The 21,021-nt window shown below is 39.7% G+C and overlaps 1 protein-coding gene across 1 annotated transcript in view; it reads left to right on the plus strand.

Moving 5' to 3' along the window:
- Positions 1-21,021, plus strand: part of LOC124299299 (uncharacterized) — a 491,045-nt gene that overhangs the window by 294,677 nt on the left and 175,347 nt on the right. The window contains exon 2 of the mRNA XM_046752435.1: positions 6,952-7,048. The gene's annotated coding sequence lies outside the window, so the exon portion shown is untranslated. The remainder of the gene's footprint in view (positions 1-6,951; positions 7,049-21,021) is intronic.

Genomic DNA, 21,021 nt, shown 5'->3' on the forward strand with positions numbered 1-21,021 from the left:
ACTCGGAGTAATGAATACCCACGATAGATCCTAATAGAAAACAAACAATAAATATAACTGAAAATTAAACGTGAGAAAGGGAAGCATAAGCAGTTCGCAATCAAGAACCCCTTATTATCAGAACAGAGGATTTCTACCAGAATTTCATAGCTTGATCCTTCTTGACCAATCGTCTCGCGTTGACATATCCAAGACTCTCATTCACTAATCGCAATCCTTTTAACTACTCCTGCATTACATTCTTCATTCGAATCCCAACTCAGAGCAGAGAAGACAGAATCGTTTTAGTCATGCAGGCAGAAAAAAAATTTTTTTAATCTATCAGCATTGATTTCAAACTGTTTCTATTGACTGTTGATTGTTAAGAAATAAACTTAGAGTAGAGTCAGGCTGCAGTGATATCTTTATGGCCAGTAACACTGTTATCTTTTTGTGCTTGGTAACTTTTTCCTATCAGGGTTTCAGTGCGCGCGTGGCGATATGTGCGATAATGTAAAAGGGTGTAAGTGTATTTCCTAAATCCAGCCATCCAAATAATTTAGTCTGCACCAATAAAATTTCTAGTGTACTCAGAGATCACCTATGACTGAGAATGTTACTCATGTTTCCAAATGATTTTCCTTTTACTATGTAACGTCCTGGACGACTTTCAGTGATTTTCGAGTTAGACAGAATCATCACAGAAAGTCACTGGAAATCACCTTTAACGCTCGAAAATCATTTAAAATCAATAAAACCACAGAATAAGTCAAAATTCAGTAGGAAACGCTTGACGTCGATGTTGATGAAAACTATTTAGGGTTTATCGCAACGCATACAGCTATTATTATAATTTCGAACGCTTACTATTTGATTTCTTAGCGCTATCACGTGATTTCAAGTGATAAAAAATGATTCCAAAACGCATTTTAGTCACCCGAGTACCCAAAATTCACAGTTTTATTTTCATAAATTTATGACTTTCATGAGTGAATGTCCCACCCACGTTACAAGTCCGCCATCCGTTTAATGATGTTCGTGAAACACCATAGAATTTAGGAAAACACTGCAGTCTTCAGCGCCGATTCATGATTCTACCATGGACTTTTCGGCAATTTTTCTCACCTCAGGTCACACAGTCACATCACCGATAACTCTCTCTTGTTTCGCTTTTCACGAAGCGATTTCTCTTCGAGGTGATAACCGAGCGCGAAAATCTCTCGAGGTTCATAAAGGACCGTCCCTTAGCCACCCTTTCAAGGGTAGCTGAGGTGTGTCCTATCCTCCGGTAACTGCGGGGAGATTTTAATCATCCCACGTTCTTTCCCTTGAGCTTATCCCAAAAAAAGCATACCTTGAGTTTCGCGCCCCGCAGTTCGTACGCCGTGCGTAATTCAAACCGGTATACCTCCGCCCCGGAATATTAGGTTTGAGGTATTAAGTTTTAGGTTTCTACAGCATTATTAGTGATTACAAGCGGAGCTTTTGTATACATAATAGATGCATGTATACATAATAAACGTAGGTAGAGGCCCCTAGGTGGCAATGAGGAATTCCTAGTCCGGACTTCGTGTGTGTGAAGATCCCAGTCCCACAAGCTCTGAATCGATATCACGTGGGCGCAAATTATGAGCCCCTCAATTACGAAAGCACTCGATAGCCTGACCCAGTTATTTGATGAAACTTTAGCCAATTATCATATCCATTGCACAAATTAAATCAGCTTAGTTGACATTTCATTCAACATTTAGGTAAATGATACTTACGCATTTTTTTTCAATTTCTCTAAAGTATACCCGGCACCCCTGATACTCTAAAAAATTACTAACGATCGCTTTCCAGAAAGCCGAATCTGCACTGGAAGGAATAATAATTTTAACAGATTTACGACGTTTTTCAGAACTGTGTGGAAAGTTGATATTCTTTCGCAAAATTTCGGGCTCGGGATATCTCGAATATAGCACGAAATGTGATTTGAATACGTATAGAAATAAAGTGTGTTTACATAAAGCATGCAAATTTGTTCTTTATATTTGTGACTGTAAGGAAATCTTATTTCTGAGTGAAAGAAAATCTGAATTCTGAATGAAGAATTTCGGCTGACAAAATTAGAATTGATAGATTTCAGGCTCGCGATTTTCAAATTGAAATTACCGAACTCAGCCATCACGACTTTCTACAGTCGTTTCAAAAAGGATGCTATCTTTATTGCACCTTGGGACTCGTCATTTAGATAATTATATATCGATCCATTTCCAACTTTCCATAAAATGAGATGGAAAATGGACATGCAGAGAATCTTCACGAGTCCAGCTTGTGAGGCTAATGAGTTTTCCTATCGCAGAATCTGAATTTTTATTATCGGGGGTAACATACATGTAATAACCTAATCCTCGCAGGAATCGCTCTTCATTATCCGATGAGCAAGGTTAAGCAGTGACGACTTTCCTCGATAATTGGATACTCGATTAGAATCAAAGGTATTGTGAACTGCTACCCACGCCAAACAGCACAGGGTCCGCACCTTTGTTTGCTCAATTTCCGTTTTATGACGTACCTATACTAGTTAAGTACAAGTATACACACATAAATTAATACGTACACACATATGACACATGTTCCGCCATACTTGTTATTTCATTTTTTTTTCTCTTCTTTCTCACAACGTTTCACTACCAGTTAAAGTCAAAAAGTTAAAAAGTTGGCTGAAACTTCAACTCGTACGCCGCCTATTCGAACAACAAATTTCATGGTGAGAGGAAGAAAAAGAAGGCGTAAACCTGCACCTGCTCAATGCAACTTCCCCTGTCCAACTTTTCTTCAACCGTCAAACACGCAACAGAAACGTACGAAGCTCTCGTCTCAAACTTTTCTAAAGTCTAGACATTTTCCAGACCGCGTTGACCTCGTAGATACGTCGCGCGACATCGTTTTACATATGAAATTTTGCCAAACACTTTTATCACCCTGCAATATGGCTCACTTTGTCCAATAAAACCCCAGCATAGTTCGGTGCCGCGTTGCTCAACCAAAGTAAGTACAGAATCGGTCAAATATCAAAGAAAGCTAATTTACTCATGGTATTTCAAAAATAAAACCATACTGCAAAAAAAAAAAATAACAAAACTGTTAAACAATATCATTTAAAGACGTCAATTCTCTGGTGCTTGGAACCTTGGACTGGTAATTTCACAATCCATTAGAAAAAAAAAAACAATAAATATTACTATGTATTGAATTTTTCTTTTATCTTTAGGTGAAGAACTTTTGCAAATAAAAATTTTGAAAACTATAACAGGCCTTCCATTCATTGTTAGAAAAACCCGAAATACCCAATCAGTGGCAGTATTATTGACCAAGGCGTATGCATTTTGATGTATGGAATTGATAAAAGTCACTCTACGATGATCTACAAATAATTCAGATAGCAATTGAGTAAATTGTTCACTAGAAACAGGTAAGTAAAACCTCATCCGAAACTCATGATAGTTTGACCAATCTAGGACGCAGTATGCATGCGATATCGTTGAATATGTTTCTATATTTATATCGACAATTGGAAGCAGTGGCCACAATCCACTTAGGTGAAAATTGTCAGGTGCTATTCGCGCTAGCACAGTGTGAGGATTCTGCTCGTATCTGGTCTGAGGAGGAAGATGGTGACGACGAAGTGAGGAGGTGAGGCGATGCTGGGTGGTAGCTACGTGCGGTGAATCTAGAGTCCTCGAGTACCGAGTCCTGGGAAATCCTGGAAAATCCGTGGATAGAAGTACATGGATAGAATCGAACTGTGTACAGAGCTAACGGAACTACTATAAACCAACCAAAAAGATCTGAATAGACCCGTGGGAGTCGAGATGGTGAAAGCAATCAATTCGAATGTCTGTCTTTGATGATATCTGCAGCCCGCAGCCCCCATTGAACCGCGAACAGGAAACCTAAATAACGTTCTTCAACAGCATGTATCGGCTCATTACTTAAATTCTGCCAGTCTTCATTTGTTTCTCAACTTTAATGAATGGAATATTGCGAAGACTTCATCAAGCTGGTGCCTACTTCTGAACATCACTAGTTATTGAGAAGTACTTACATTGACCCTTTGATGCATAGATTTTTTTTTTACATGCAATTCACTTGAAGTTTCGCTTTTGGGGTCGCTGATTACGAATCTGAACTTGAAATTCAAAAATTTTAAATGGTGGGTCCAATACGGCGGACGTAAATTCAAAAAGTTGTTTGATTTTGTTGAAACTTTATGTTACATGGTTTCTGGAGTCACTGATTACGAATCTGAAGTCAAAATTCGGAATTTCGAAATTCAAAAACACGTAGAAAAGTGTTGAAAAAATTCCGTAAAATTTTTTGGTGTTTATGAAGTTTGTGTAAAAATAGGCATTCAGATTTTCATCGTAGATTATCAAAAAATTCTTCTTTTCTTGGAAAAGTACGAATTTCGACTATTTGTTTACATGTGCTACTTTTGCAACAAATAAGTAAATAATTTTTTTTTTTCTTTTCTCACACTCAGAAATATCTCAGGGATCATGTGAAACAAAAAATCTCGGGAGCTGTGATCAAAAAAGTAGTGTAATTAATTAAAAGCTGCAAACAAAAAGTTGGGATTCTGAGTGTACCTGCGTAAATTAAAGTGTTTCTCACTTTCCTGCGCGTTTTTCTACGGCTTTCTATTTTCAGCCGAATTTTTAATTCTGCTCCGATATACCTGTTCTCCCGCGCTTCCCCGTACATATCTCTGTTTTAATGTGAAAACATATATTTAGAGATGATTGAATGGCAAAAAACAACCAGTATTTCAAGGGTTATACTTTTTTCTCTTTATTGGCAAGTCTACGACGTAGTAAAATTCTCATAGATATAGAAACGTAAATATTGTATAAGCCAGAAAATTTAGGTTCCACTCCGAAGCTACGTCCCATAAATTTTTACAGCGTGAGCGCTATTGTAATGACTTGAGGGTCCGGTCGTTTATTCCCAACCGAAAAGGAACAGAGCCCGTCTATCTAGGTTCAACTTCACTTATCCGTTTGAGAAAAACCGGGATAAGGATTCGTGATTGACATATTTAAAGTGAACATGGCTGTCGGAGATAAAATAGCAGTTGGTGATCTAGTGCTTATTACCGTATGCGTGGTGTCGAGTAATTAAAAAGTCGCGACGGAAAGTGAATAGGTTGAGGAGGGTAAACGAAGTGCGTTGTTCAAAAGGTAAATGGAACGTAACGTCGGATGAGCAAAGCGAAGCGTGAGTGAGCGCAGAAAGCAAAGCGCAATATCAGAGTTTTTCGAATAAAAGGAGACAATCGGGTTCGCACAGGATGCGCGAGGGATTGTTTAGTATGAAGAAATGAAGAGGCTTTTAGATGGGAGGGATAAAAGGCAATGTATGAATAATAGAGCAATGCGAAATGGTGATGAGCACGTAACACTCTTAATATTGCATTATAGGTATTGTTTCAGGGCTTCTCGATAAGAGGGGAAACACGTACAGCGGTATCAAAAAATCAAACTTTTTCTTCTTTACGACAAATATTGGCGACACATTTTATGAATACTTTTAAACAGAAATGCATTCTCAAAACTACATCTTTCAAGCTCATGGGAAACGTAACTTCAAAATGAGTTAAAATTTCAATTTTTTTTCTCCTAATATGTCCCATATTCTCAAATTTCAACTTTTGAAATATTTTTTAGATATAAATTCAGCATTTAAATGTCGCAATACCAAAACTTCTAAGCTTATAGTTTTCAGGCCAATATTGAAGTCATTGGATTGCCCATATAAACGGACAATTGACGTCAAAACCTTCCTGAAAAACTACGCCATAACGTTGCCATTTTGCAATATGTTTGAACAAATATACTTGTATGAACGGTTTAATTATGTGATAAATTGTTCCTGAAGTTTCATAAATGTGACATGTTTCGTTCCTTCCAAAAAAAGGAAAACGATCGAAACTGGCTAAATCACTGGAATAACATAGTTAATTGAAGATTGCGTTTACCAGCGTGATGACCTGGACTAGCAGTCAGCACTTTGTATTTTTATTTTTCCAACATCTGCTTGGAAAGTTCGATTTTAGCCTGTGAAGTATGCGCAACTTGCCTAATTTCTGAACGGTGCGATAAAACAACGTTGACGCACGCGCCCAATTAAAATTCTCGATTATAGACACGCTGTGTTTTCATTTTTATTTTCGGCACACGTGCATTTTACAAGTCAATTTTACGCACTGCGTTTAATGAGCGTAAGTCACTCAATCTTTAATTTAACGCGCAGTTAATGGCGGCTTTGATGCTTCTCAAATCAACATTTTTTCAACAGGTGCTGTAAAAATACTCCCTTACCGATCGAGCAAACTCACTCGTTTTTTTCCCCTGTATTAAACGAATAAACAAACGGAAAGGGTTTATACTCGACCATGCGTCCATCTGATTGTGAGAGCATCTTTTACGAAATTATTTTAATACCTAGTTCTCGTCTAGCAGCCTCAATTCGTACGAAAACAGTCTCACGATAGCTCATTTTACTCCTCATTCTTTCTGAAATTGCGCAAAGTATTTCAGCCATGCACTTTTCGGCCCCTGAAATGCGGGATAATGTGGGAATAGTAACACGTGTTAAAAAACCACACATTTTTTTGACGATTTTCGCGATACGAGTAACTTTCCTGGATTCCTCAAAAAAAAGCGATGCATCGTCGAAATTTGAACCCTTCACATTTGTTTGTTTATTTGATACAGGAAGAAAAAGGGTGAGCTTACTCGGTCGGTAAAGGTAGGATTACTACATCACCTTAACAATTGTACTCTTGCGATTACAGGACTTGGTTTTGCGGCTTACGCTGCTACTTCGAACCCATTAAAAATCACCTGCCCTCCGCACTTATAATACAGTATTCTATTTCAACATGTATTCTGCTAATGGTGATGTAATATTCATAATTTTCCCCAGGTACTCAAACCAGAGACCAGTCAGAATTGTGGCGAATGTTTGGTGTGCGAGCTGATCGTCTTCGAATCCAGAATTAATTTGGGGAATGGATGGCGAGGTAAGTAAGTCTCTACGGTGATTCTGAATAAAAATTTTCACACTCTTGTAATTTTGATCATGGCTACGGAACTTCACCTTTCACCTCCAGATGAATCTTAACTACGTGACAGTTCCCCCCCCGCAGTAATGAACTTCCGCCGAAGTATGTATCAGTAGGGTGATCCTGAATAAGGTTATGTTTGGACTTCGACTGGTTCATCCCCTAAATTGGCTCCAAATAATTAAAACATAATTACCTTTTTCTCGGATATTTTTCTCAACTCTAACCCGTAGCCGCAAGAGGATAGATTTCCTCATTCGACCCCTTCAAGAGCACACCAAATCCAACCAACGGATTTTGATCAAATTTGGTTCAGGAGGTTTCTTGGGTCGCTGACTACGCATTTGAATTCGAAATTTGAAAATTAAAAATGGTGAATCCAATATGGTGGACCATAATCCAAAAAGACACTCGATTTTGGAGAAATTTGGTACTCAACAACAAGGATTTTTGACGCCGCTAATTACGAATCTGAACTCAAAACTTTTTATTGGATCCACCATTTTTAATTTCGTAATTTCAAGTTCAGATTCGTAATCTGCAACCTCGTAAGCCCTCGAGTACGGAGGTTTGTCGAAATCGAATGACTTTTTGGATTTTGGTTCGACATATTGAATCCGCCGTTTTGAATTCTGGAATGTTAAGTTTAGATTCGTAATCAGCACCCCCCCAGGAACCCCCCTATACCAAATTTTGCCGTATTCCGTTCGGTGGATTTCATGTGTTCCTGAAAGAATTAAATGGAGAAAACCACCCTCTTACGGGCACATGTTAGATTTGAGATAAAAATTTGAAAAAAACAATGAATTGTTTTTGAATTATTCGCTATTGATTTGGTGGTTGAGCTAAGCGAAATTATAAAATGACCTTATCAAGGACCACCCGGATGTATTAGCTGCTATTATACGATAAAGGGTTTCACGCTCATCCAAACGAATTCTTACCCACCGCGTCACCTACCCCGTGATGATTTCTTCAAACTTAATAATACCAGTTGTGTATCCCAAGTTTCTATATAGTCGAGGAAATAAAGCAATGGACTGTCGATTTTTTGAGCAGTAAGACGGATTTCAATGCGGTTTTTTGCATTCGCTTCGTAAGAGCGCCTACAAACTTTGTGAACTAAATTGATTAATTAATTTTTTGAAAATGCATTATGGCATTAATAATATGCATTTTGCAAGTGCACTTCCAAGAGACACTAAATAAAAAATTTGCTACTCGGGGGTTTTTGGGGTCGCTGAACACGAATATCGCCACGGCAACCGTCTCCGAGGTACCTGGTGCCCAGGGTGGACAGTATCAACGTCTTCTCCTAGAGTTTTGGCGAAAATTGTGATCGAATTTGTGATTGAATTAAGAACAATATACTTTAATTGAGGTAAAAATGATAATACTCAAGATAATTCCAGAAAAAGACGTTGAAACGTTCACCCTGGGCATCACGTACCTCGGAGACGGTTGCCGTATCGACATTCGTATTCAGTGACCCCAAAAACCCCCGGGCAACGAGTTTCGACAAATTCGATCACAATTTTCGCCAAAACTCTAGGAGAAGACGTTGATACTGTCGACCCTGGGCACCAGGTACCTCGGAGACGGTTGCCGTATCGACATTCGTATTCAGTGACCCCAAAAACCCCCGGGCAACGAGTTTCGACAAATTCGATCACAATTTTCGCCAAAACTCTAGGAGAAGACGTTGATACTGTCGACCCTGGGCACCAGGTACCTCGGAGACGGTTGCCGTATCGACATTCGTATTCAGTGACCCCAAAAACCCCCGGGCAACGAGTTTCGACAAATTCGATCACAATTTTCGCCAAAACTCTAGGAGAAGACGTTGATACTGTCGACCCTGGGCACCAGGTACCTCGGAGACGGTTGCCGTATCGACATTCGTATTCAGTGACCCCAAAAACCCCCGGGCAACGAGTTTCGACAAATTCGATCACAATTTTCGCCAAAACTCTAGGAGAAGACGTTGATACTGTCGACCCTGGGCACCAGGTACCTCGGAGACGGTTGCCGTATCGACATTCGTATTCAGTGACCCCAAAAACCCCCGGGCAACGAGTTTCGACAAATTCGATCACAATTTTCGCCAAAACTCTAGGAGAAGACGTTGATACTGTCGACCCTGGGCACCAGGTACCTCGGAGACGGTTGCCGTATCGACATTCGTATTCAGTGACCCCAAAAACCCCCGGGCAACGAGTTTCGACAAATTCGATCACAATTTTCGCCAAAACTCTAGGAGAAGACGTTGATACTGTCGACCCTGGGCACCAGGTACCTCGGAGACGGTTGCCGTATCGACATTCGTATTCAGTGACCCCAAAAACCCCCGGGCAACGAGTTTCGACAAATTCGATCACAATTTTCGCCAAAACTCTAGGAGAAGACGTTGATACTGTCGACCCTGGGCACCAGGTACCTCGGAGACGGTTGCCGTATCGACATTCGTATTCAGTGACCCCAAAAACCCCCGGGCAACGAGTTTCGACAAATTCGATCACAATTTTCGCCAAAACTCTAGGAGAAGACGTTGATACTGTCGACCCTGGGCACCAGGTACCTCGGAGACGGTTGCCGTATCGACATTCGTATTCAGTGACCCCAGAAACCCCCGGGCAACGAGTTTCGACAAATTCGATCACAATTTTCGCCAAAACTCTAGGAGAAGACGTTGATACTGTCGACCCTGGGCACCAGGTACCTCGGAGACGGTTGCCGTATCGACATTCGTATTCAGTGACCCCAAAAACCCCCGGGCAACGAGTTTCGACAAATTCGATCACAATTTTCGCCAAAACTCTAGGAGAAGACGTTGATACTGTCGACCCTGGGCACCAGGTACCTCGGAGACGGTTGCCGTATCGACATTCGTATTCAGTGACCCCAAAAACCCCCGGGCAACGAGTTTCGACAAATTCGATCACAATTTTCGCCAAAACTCTAGGAGAAGACGTTGATACTGTCGACCCTGGGCACCAGGTACCTCGGAGACGGTTGCCGTATCGACATTCGTATTCAGTGACCCCAAAAACCCCCGGGCAACGAGTTTCGACAAATTCGATCACAATTTTCGCCAAAACTCTAGGAGAAGACGTTGATACTGTCGACCCTGGGCACCAGGTACCTCGGAGACGGTTGCCGTATCGACATTCGTATTCAGTGACCCCAAAAACCCCCGGGCAACGAGTTTCGACAAATTCGATCACAATTTTCGCCAAAACTCTAGGAGAAGACGTTGATACTGTCGACCCTGGGCACCAGGTACCTCGGAGACGGTTGCCGTATCGACATTCGTATTCAGTGACCCCAAAAACCCCCGGGCAACGAGTTTCGACAAATTCGATCACAATTTTCGCCAAAACTCTAGGAGAAGACGTTGATACTGTCGACCCTGGGCACCAGGTACCTCGGAGACGGTTGCCGTATCGACATTCGTATTCAGTGACCCCAAAAACCCCCGAGCAACGAGTTTCGACAAATTCGATCACAATTTTCGCCAAAACTCTAGGAGAAGACGTTGATACTGTCGACCCTGGGCACCAGGTACCTCGGAGACGGTTGCCGTATCGACATTCGTATTCAGTGACCCCAAAAACCCCCGGGCAACGAGTTTCGACAAATTCGATCACAATTTTCGCCAAAACTCTAGGAGAAGACGTTGATACTGTCGACCCTGGGCACCAGGTACCTCGGAGACGGTTGCCGTATCGACATTCGTATTCAGTGACCCCAAAAACCCCCGGGCAACGAGTTTCGACAAATTCGATCACAATTTTCGCCAAAACTCTAGGAGAAGACGTTGATACTGTCGACCCTGGGCACCAGGTACCTCGGAGACGGTTGCCGTATCGACATTCGTATTCAGTGACCCCAAAAACCCCCGGGCAACGAGTTTCGACAAATTCGATCACAATTTTCGCCAAAACTCTAGGAGAAGACGTTGATACTGTCGACCCTGGGCACCAGGTACCTCGGAGACGGTTGCCGTATCGACATTCGTATTCAGTGACCCCAAAAACCCCCGGGCAACGAGTTTCGACAAATTCGATCACAATTTTCGCCAAAACTCTAGGAGAAGACGTTGATACTGTCGACCCTGGGCACCAGGTACCTCGGAGACGGTTGCCGTATCGACATTCGTATTCAGTGACCCCAAAAACCCCCGGGCAACGAGTTTCGACAAATTCGATCACAATTTTCGCCAAAACTCTAGGAGAAGACGTTGATACTGTCGACCCTGGGCACCAGGTACCTCGGAGACGGTTGCCGTATCGACATTCGTATTCAGTGACCCCAAAAACCCCCGAGCAACGAGTTTCGACAAATTCGATCACAATTTTCGCCAAAACTCTAGGAGAAGACGTTGATACTGTCGACCCTGGGCACCAGGTACCTCGGAGACGGTTGCCGTATCGACATTCGTATTCAGTGACCCCAAAAACCCCCGGGCAACGAGTTTCGACAAATTCGATCACAATTTTCGCCAAAACTCTAGGAGAAGACGTTGATACTGTCGACCCTGGGCACCAGGTACCTCGGAGACGGTTGCCGTATCGACATTCGTATTCAGTGACCCCAAAAACCCCCGGGCAACGAGTTTCGACAAATTCGATCACAATTTTCGCCAAAACTCTAGGAGAAGACGTTGATACTGTCGACCCTGGGCACCAGGTACCTCGGAGACGGTTGCCGTATCGACATTCGTATTCAGTGACCCCAAAAACCCCCGAGCAACGAGTTTCGACAAATTCGGTCACAATTTTCGCCAAAACTCTAGGAGAAGACGTTGATACTGTCGACCCTGGGCACCAGGTACCTCGGAGACGGTTGCCGTATCGACATTCGTATTCAGTGACCCCAAAAACCCCCGGGCAACGAGTTTCGACAAATTCGATCACAATTTTCGCCAAAACTCTAGGAGAAGACGTTGATACTGTCGACCCTGGGCACCAGGTACCTCGGAGACGGTTGCCGTATCGACATTCGTATTCAGTGACCCCAAAAACCCCCGGGCAACGAGTTTCGACAAATTCGATCACAATTTTCGCCAAAACTCTAGGAGAAGACGTTGATACTGTCGACCCTGGGCACCAGGTACCTCGGAGACGGTTGCCGTATCGACATTCGTATTCAGTGACCCCAAAAACCCCCGGGCAACGAGTTTCGACAAATTCGATCACAATTTTCGCCAAAACTCTAGGAGAAGACGTTGATACTGTCGACCCTGGGCACCAGGTACCTCGGAGACGGTTGCCGTATCGACATTCGTATTCAGTGACCCCAAAAACCCCCGGGCAACGAGTTTCGACAAATTCGATCACAATTTTCGCCAAAACTCTAGGAGAAGACGTTGATACTGTCCACCCTGGGCACCAGGTACCTCGCAGACGGTTGCCGTGGCGATATTCGTATTCAGTGACCCCAAAAACCCCCGGGCAACGAGTTTCGACAAATTCGATCACAATTTTCGCCAAAACTCTAGGAGAAGACGTTGATACTGTCGACCCTGGGCACCAGGTACCTCGGAGACGGTTGCCGTATCGATATTCGTATTCAGTGACCCCAAAAACCCCCAGGCAACGAGTTTCGACAAATTCGATCACAATTTTCGCCAAAACTCTAGGAGAAGACGTTGATACTGTCCACCCTGGGCACCAGGTACCTCGGAGACGGTTGCCGTGGCGATATTCGTGTTCAGCGACCCCAAAAACCCCCGAGTAGCAAATTTTTTATTTAGTGTCTCTTGGAAGTGCACTTGCAAAATGCATATTATTAATGCCATAATGCATTTTCAAAAAATTAATTAATCAATTTAGTTCACAAAGTTTGTAGGCGCTCTTACGAATCGAATGCAAAAAACCGTATTAAAATCCGTCTTACTGCTCAAAAAATCGACAGTTGGGCCGTTTTTAGTGCTTTATTTCCTCGACTAATATCGCAGGAGTGACTTTGTAGGTTGAAACTTCGCATGCGTAAACTAACCCTCAGCTTAACGATACTTACAACGTCAGAGGAGTCGTAGAAAAGAGCATTCAGAGAAATGTGTGGTAATAGGAATAAGAGAATAAAAGTCAATAAATCCGATAAAGAATTCCGTGCAGAGATCCAGCAAATTTAGTGAGACTCCTTGGTTTCTATACATTTTCAACAAATGAATTTTTCTCGCATATCGAAATGCAAGTACTTGCTTCAATGGAATACGCGGTTGATTCTATGTTTATATTTCTCCTAATTTCACCTACCCAAATATTAAACGGACCAAATTTAGCCGATAGGTAATTAATATGTTCTTTGCCGACACACTTTCCCTTCAAGTGATACATGTAAAAAAAAATGTTGTCCTTAAAGACGAGACTGAATATTGCTAAAGGAACAAAACCGTAGTGCAAAATTATTCTACACGATAGATAGACTAATATTATTTGACAGACTTCAGAGCATTATAATCTTAGTCAAGTGGACTGAAAAATGGGGAAAAGCAGGTCGGCAAAACAATTTTTACAATAAAACAAAGAACGCTTCTGTGAACGGTTTTCACATCAAAGCGAAACGTAAGATGGAAATCTGGAAATAAAGGTAGAGGAAAAAACAAAACTGCTTACAGTATGAATTGAATAAATATGCGACCTTAAAGGCACCAAGAAAAATTGAGAAAAATAATCACGGCAAAACGGCCAGAGTCGTTGGCATTCAGCGCATGCGCGGTCGGGTTCCTGTATACATATCAGCAAATTTTCCAGCTCTCTACACCCATTAAAGGGGAAACGTTTGAAATATGTCAGTGAGGCGCGAGGCAAAAGTTGACGAGACGGTGAGATTGTGCCGGATCCTTGCTTGTTCTCCCAGGGTTCTGAGGTAGAAATCGTACGTCAGCTGAGCTGAGAAATTCTCGCTGTTGCTCTCATTCTTTGTCGAGCCACTGTTGAAACTTCTTCGACGATGAAGATTCAATTTTCACATCAATGATCCCGCGCGAACAAATTCCTGAGCTTCCGAACGTCCTTTCAGGCTCTGTCGTTTTTTCTTTCATTTTGTAACGGACTATTTCTTATCACGGTTTGTTCCGACAAATATTTAAACGCAAATGAGGAGCCTCTTGCAAATAACAAGGTTATCCGTTATCATTCTTTTTTTTTTTTTATCTTTTTGCTTTACAGGACACAGATTGAAACGAGACTTTTTCAATGTTTAAAATGATCGGAACGGAATTTAGGACATTCGGTATGAACCAATTACATGACTATATAACATAAAACCGAATAAACGAAACGTATAAATATAAAAAAAACAATGATATGAAGAAATTGTATAACTAAAATTGGTACGACGGACATCTATGACGATAATAGTTCAATGAAATGTATACCTATAAAATTAGAGAAATAACATGTCAAATTATAAAACTTATCATCAACGTTTCTTTCTGGATGTTTTCCATGTTCCGGTTTCCCTTTCCTCTGTTGAACTCGCTAATTCTTTGCCTGGCCAATAGAACTCCCATCTTCCGTCATGTTCTGGTGCGATTTCATTGTCGCTGATCCGCAAAATTTGGTCGCTGATAGTTTTTTTGTGTAACCACAAGTTTACCCAACACGCGTGAACTTTATTTTGTTAAATTTTGATCAATTCGTTGATTTTTTTTTTGTTTGAAGAGCGCGCTCCAATAACTCTCGATCGTTCAATCGTCGTGAAAAGAATCTCCTGGAGATTGAGATCCTATATCATTCCAATAACCGCCCAGGTCAAGGCTTACCCATCAATCAGTCCAGTTGTCCTTGTTTTCGGCGGGCGTATTCAAACTGTTACAATTTGTACATTGAATTTTCAGATAACAATTTGTTTACACACTTCCTTTCGGTGTGATTGCTTACAGTTCTTTGATACTAGGCAGACTTTTTCGTAATTATCCTATTTTTTTCATCCTCTTTCGTGATCTCGTACAGTATTTATTCGTATCATGTCACTAAATTTCACGAAACGACTTTACATCACAGGTTATTGCCTAGTAATTTCAAGCCGTTCGAATTATGGCAAGCTGTTACCATTTCCCAACCAATATCTTGTGTCGCTTGTTGCGTGGTATATCCCGCTTATCTCGATCGTAATAATTGGGTCCCGTTCTTTCATCGTTGTTATTATTATTATTGTTGTTGTCATTATTATTATTATTATTTTATCATTACCACGTTTTTATCGACTCGCTTTTTTTGTCTGTCTGTTTGTTTGCATGTATCTTCGGTAAAAATGTTGCAATCGATTTTAAACTAACCATCCGATGAGCTAGAGACTTGAAACTTTAAACATAGCTCAGAACTGGACGACTATGCAATATTATTTGTTTGTCCGATTGGTACAAGTTTTGCAATCAATTTTATTTGTTCACATAAGGACGATACAACGATCACCGATGGAGACCGAAGGTAGTCGAAGAAGTTAGACGAAGACGACCAACGACAGATGCAGACGGCAGACGTGGTCAGTAGTAACGCAGATTGACAAACGACTCAACGACAAGCGTTCGAAGCAGCGACCTGAAATTTGCCACATATCTCTGTCATAATCTCGACAAGATGTGTAAATAAAAATCGATTGAAAAATTTTACACACACTGGACGAAAAAGTAGAAAATAATTATGTGGATTGAAATAAAATTTTTAATTTATCATGTTGCTAAAACTGACTAAAAAGAATAAAGTAATAAGATTTGAAACGAAAAACGTAGGTGTCGTTGAGGAAACGCCGGCAACAGTTCATATTATTTGCAGTGCAATAAAATTTTTACTGACTTAGGTAAACTATCCATTCATCAATTGTCTATTACATGTGCCCCACGTTTTTCGTTCTAAATATTATTATTTTACACTTTTTAGTCCGTTTCAAAAACGCGATAAATTGAAAAATGTATCTTTGTTCAAATAATTGTTATTGTTTGCTCACCAATGTCTTATAATTTGCATTTCATTTGCCTGGTTTAGCTTGGGTATGTACAACAAAAATCCGCAAATCGTTACGCATTGTTTCCTTTCGACTACCATTTTTACGTGACATTTGGCAAACATCACGCACATTCCTTGAACCGAGCGTCCAAAGCCTTTATCTTTATTTATGACCCTTTTTCTTTTTCAAGAAACTTCACTCAGTAATCTTTTTTCACTGTAAACTCGCATCCACATTTCAATTTGGTAACCAATTATTCAAGCTAGCACTCGAAACTTTATATTAAAATTTATGGCTTTTTAGATTTAATTAATGCTAATTTATGGCTGACAAGGTTAAAAAAATTTGGAAATTATTTCGTTACGTTTCACTCTCTCCCTGAAAACTCTTCTTTATCCACCTCTTCCAGCAATCCTTACGTTCAAACTATTTTCACTCTAACCCCTCAGACTCCTACTCGTTCAACCAGAACCCTTACACTCAAAACTTAACAAATGCATTATTTTGATCAAGCAGCCGATTCCTCCAATGCAACCAATCGCCACAGCTTAGCTATTTCCTACATCTACTCAAGATTCCTTCATGCTCCTTCATCGCCAACAACCAAAACTCTACTCGATTTTCAAGAGAGTCCTGTGAAAACATCTCAACTTGAAACACGTAAACCTACAGCATCATCTTCTTAAATGAAAAATTTAATCCCACACAATTACTTACTTAAACATCAAAATTTAAACTACATCTTTTAAGCTCATGGGAAACGTAACTTCAAAATGAGTTAAAATTTCAATTTTTTTTTCTCCTAATGTGTCCCATATTCTCAAATTTCAACTTTTGAAATATTTTTTAGATATAAATTCAGCATTTAAATGTCGCAATACCAAAACTTCTAAGCTTATAGTTTTCAGGCCAATATTGAAGTCGTTGGATTGCCCATATAAACGGACAATTGACGTCAAAACCTTCCCGAAGAACTACGCCATAACGTTGCCATTTTGCAATATTTTTGAACAAATATACTTGTATGAACGGTTTAATTATGTGATAAATTGTTCCTGAAGTTTCATAAATGTGACATGTTTCGTTCCTTACAAAAAAAAAGGAAAACGATCGAAACTGGCTAAATCACTGGAATAACATAGTTAATTGAAGATTGCGTTTACCAGCGTGATGACCTGGACTAGCAGTCAGCACTTTGTATTTATTATTTTTCCAACATCTGCTTGGAAAGTTCGATTTTAGCCTGTGAAGCATGCGCAACTTGCCTAATTTCTGAACGGTGCGATAAAACAACGTTGACGCACGCGCCCAATTAAAATTCTCGATTATAGACACGCTGTTTTTTTATTTTTATTTTCGGCACACGTGCATTTTACAAGTCAATTTTACGCACTGCGTTTAATGAGCGAAAGTAACAGTTTAACCGAGTAATTTTTTCCCCTTCCATTCAGAAGGAGTTATTCAACTGTTGACAATACTGTCGTAGATCCGTTGAAACATTACCCAATCTTTAATAGTCTCTTATTCAGTAATATGATTTCTTTAGTTTTTCCAAAAACACAGTTTTTATGAACAAAAATTAGGTTATACATAGTGTTACAACACCCTGGTCAACAAAATATTGTAACAAGGAAGGTGCTTTCTAATTTCGAAATACGGCACATCTACCCTCATTATAAAACCATATTAATTTTCATTCCATCAGGTTCAGTCGTCATGCTACAGCTACTACCAGTAAAATTGAATGTTTATTATTTTAACTTACCTCTTTCGATTTCTGGTATTTTCTTATTTATTGTAACTAATTAACTGGTACTTATAGTAAATAAAAGAACGCCCTGAATCAACAAAGTTAAGTCAGAACGATAAACATTCAATTTTACTGGTATCAGCTGTAACGCAACAACTAGACCTAATCGAATCAAAATAAACATGGTTTCATAATGAGAGTAGACGAGTATTTCAAAATTAGTAAACACCTTCCTTGTTAAAACAATTTATTGACCAGTGTTATTAAAACAATCAACTCACTGAAACTAGTGTGAGGCTTAAAGGTTACGGCAACAGCTTAATTCTAAGAGAATAAAGAGCGGGAAGTACAAATGTGAAAAAAAATTTTGACACGAAGAAGATGGGCCACTATATCGTGATGTAGTTTCTCAAAGCAACTAATTCTAGCAGTCGATATAGATTGTGTAAGTTATAAAATAAACGAGTTTTTCGTGACTCCGTGTATTTATAGGAGTTAAGGTTAAGGGTAGTTTTCATCCGAAAGCAGGCGAGTAACAATATCGCGATATAGATTTCCCGATTTTCTAACTTCAGAATTAAGTATTCGTCGTGTAATTGCTCAAGCAAAGGATGTTTTGCATAAATTCGTACTTTTATAGCATTAGGGTTATCTTTCTAAGTTGGGATTGTTAATTTGAAATTTGTATCACCGTGAACCTCAGAAAATTAAACATCAACTCAATATGCCGTTTTGTTTGTTTTTTTCGGGGGGCATGGAAGGGGGGGGGGGAGGTTTCGATTGGGTCGATGCTTAACTTTTTTCATCCTAACAGCAAACTCGGGATTCCCGCAACAAATTACCAACAAAATGGCACTAAATCCCCATCTAGATTTCAATTAATTGTCCCCAAGTGGTCGTACTTTGAGAGATATCATCTGATGTGGCGATAGTAACAGTCACCATGTGTATAAGTGCAGAAACATTACGTAAAAATTGCAGCCACCCATCGAAACTTTATCGCTGCGATTTTATATCATAAGTTTTAGTTGCTTGTGTTAAATAATATTTGAAGGTTTAAACTTTTTCTTCATATAATGTATTTATACAACATTTGTTCTTAAGTTTATAGTTTTTCAGCTAAGATTTTTATTTATTTGAGTGTTTTACTTATTATAACCATAGTTTTCACGAATTTTAACTAAATATTATTCCAGCGAGTAGGAACAGCTTGATAATATCCAATAGCTGACCGTTTACTATCATAATTTAGAACTTCGTCACATTGACTGTCTAATTAAAGTAGTCATTTTGAAATGATTCCATTCAACTTTTCACACTCTCCAGCGATATATATAAAGGTATTACTTTTGGCGCATAAATGGCAGTACTCATTTAGATTAACAATGAATACACTTTTTTTGTGGTGACTTTACTATTATATCTTCTTAATATATATAAATCTCGTGTCACGATGTTTGTCCTCAATGGACTCCTAAACCACTTGACCGATTATAATAAAATACGCACACCATGTGCAGTTCGATACAACTTGAGAGATAGGATAGTTTAAATCTCAAATTATAGTCGCAATTTTAATTTATTGCTAATTATTTGTCTGTTATTATTCGACAGTCACAATTATCTGTTAACTCCAAATGATTCTAACAGATGTCGATACCTTTCGACTGGGTTGAGTAAGTAATCAATAGATGGCGCTGCTATGGTAAATCTACGAACGTGTCATATAAGCTACACTAGCAACCCATCCCGGCTTCGCACGGGCATATAATAATATAATAAAAGAAAATACACAATGTTTACAGTGAGTTTCTAGAAAAATAACATTTATATTATTACTTAATATTATTATATGCCCGTGCGAAGCCGGGATGGGCTGCTAGTCTACTATATAATCTTATCCGTGCAACTCCTCTCTTTTCCATAAAGGATTACAAAGTGCAGGTATTCTTGATTTGACTGGTTGACTTGGAATGAAGAATTAAAAGATCTCTCAGTTTCATCGATCAGTAAAGCTAATAAAATTGACAAAATGACGTCTAATATACAGCAACAGTGTTTTCAAAACCAGAAAAATATCTCATTCCTCTGAAATAAAAACAAGCTGTTAATTGATCGCGTCTATAAACTACAAAGAGAAATAGATAACCAAAGCATGTATTGGAGTATGAAACTGAATCAGCAGAACATGAGAGATAAATTCAAACAAACTGCTCGCCTTTCTAGTTTTCACCCCGACGTACGTCTATCGGGAACTTTACTGCGGCTTATCTGGAGTTCTAAGCTCAGCAGCTCACGTCAATCGAAAAGGATATATATCTGACACAAGCATTTTCACAACTGGAAAAGTGGTTCAAAGCTTTAGTTCCGTGTTTAACAGTCTCAGCATCTCAGTTCTTTCGAGCCTTTGGCATTGCTAAAGAGACACCGAGGTAAGAAGACTTGTTCTTAATCTGGGAAGTAGTCTCGATGTAAGCTAACAGCCACGGGGCGTAATTAGACTATATTATTCAAGTTTATTATTTCTCTTTGAAGGCATTAACAAGCAGCCCGAAGGCTACGAGGCTTGTGCAGACTGTGGTATCTAGCCCTCGTCCCAAGACGCCTTAGGTTTCAGATAAGATTCGAATAAAAATCATAAAATACCAGCCACCCACGGTTCCAGGAACGACGGAATGTTTTCCTCCATTTGCTCTAGGCTGACTCTAAAGTTTTCTTAACTCTCAGCGGGGCGAGCCTGCAACTTCCTTCTCGCAGTTCGCGCGACTCTGAATTATACCAACAAACATATAAGTATATACATATAAGAAGAGTTCTATATCAATCCATTAAAACAATTTAACTTTTTTCCCGGCCACGGTTTATTTATTTATGTTTTCACCTGTTACGCATTCAAGTAAGCATTGAGATATTCAACCGCGAGTATCTTTATATTTTTTGAACCGAGGATATTTTCAGGACAGCAACTATCCAAAAAATTGATTTGAAGCGATTCATTTCATTTTCAGATCAACGTGGCTAGATGTTCGAGTGGCCGATGAAAAAGGTTCTCACAAAAAAATTTGTCCTGCTGAAAAATTCTAAATAGCCACTCAAAAAATGTCTCTAGTTTTAAAGGGCAAGTTGTAGGAAATTGTTTGTATCGAAAATTCCCTCATAAATTTAATTAAATTTCACACAAAACATCTCCTTTCCAATTCTATAAGCGATTGTCTGTGAATTTTGA

This window comes from Neodiprion virginianus, chromosome 2, assembly GCF_021901495.1.
Source record: "Neodiprion virginianus isolate iyNeoVirg1 chromosome 2, iyNeoVirg1.1, whole genome shotgun sequence".
NCBI classification, from domain to species: domain Eukaryota; kingdom Metazoa; phylum Arthropoda; class Insecta; order Hymenoptera; family Diprionidae; genus Neodiprion; species Neodiprion virginianus.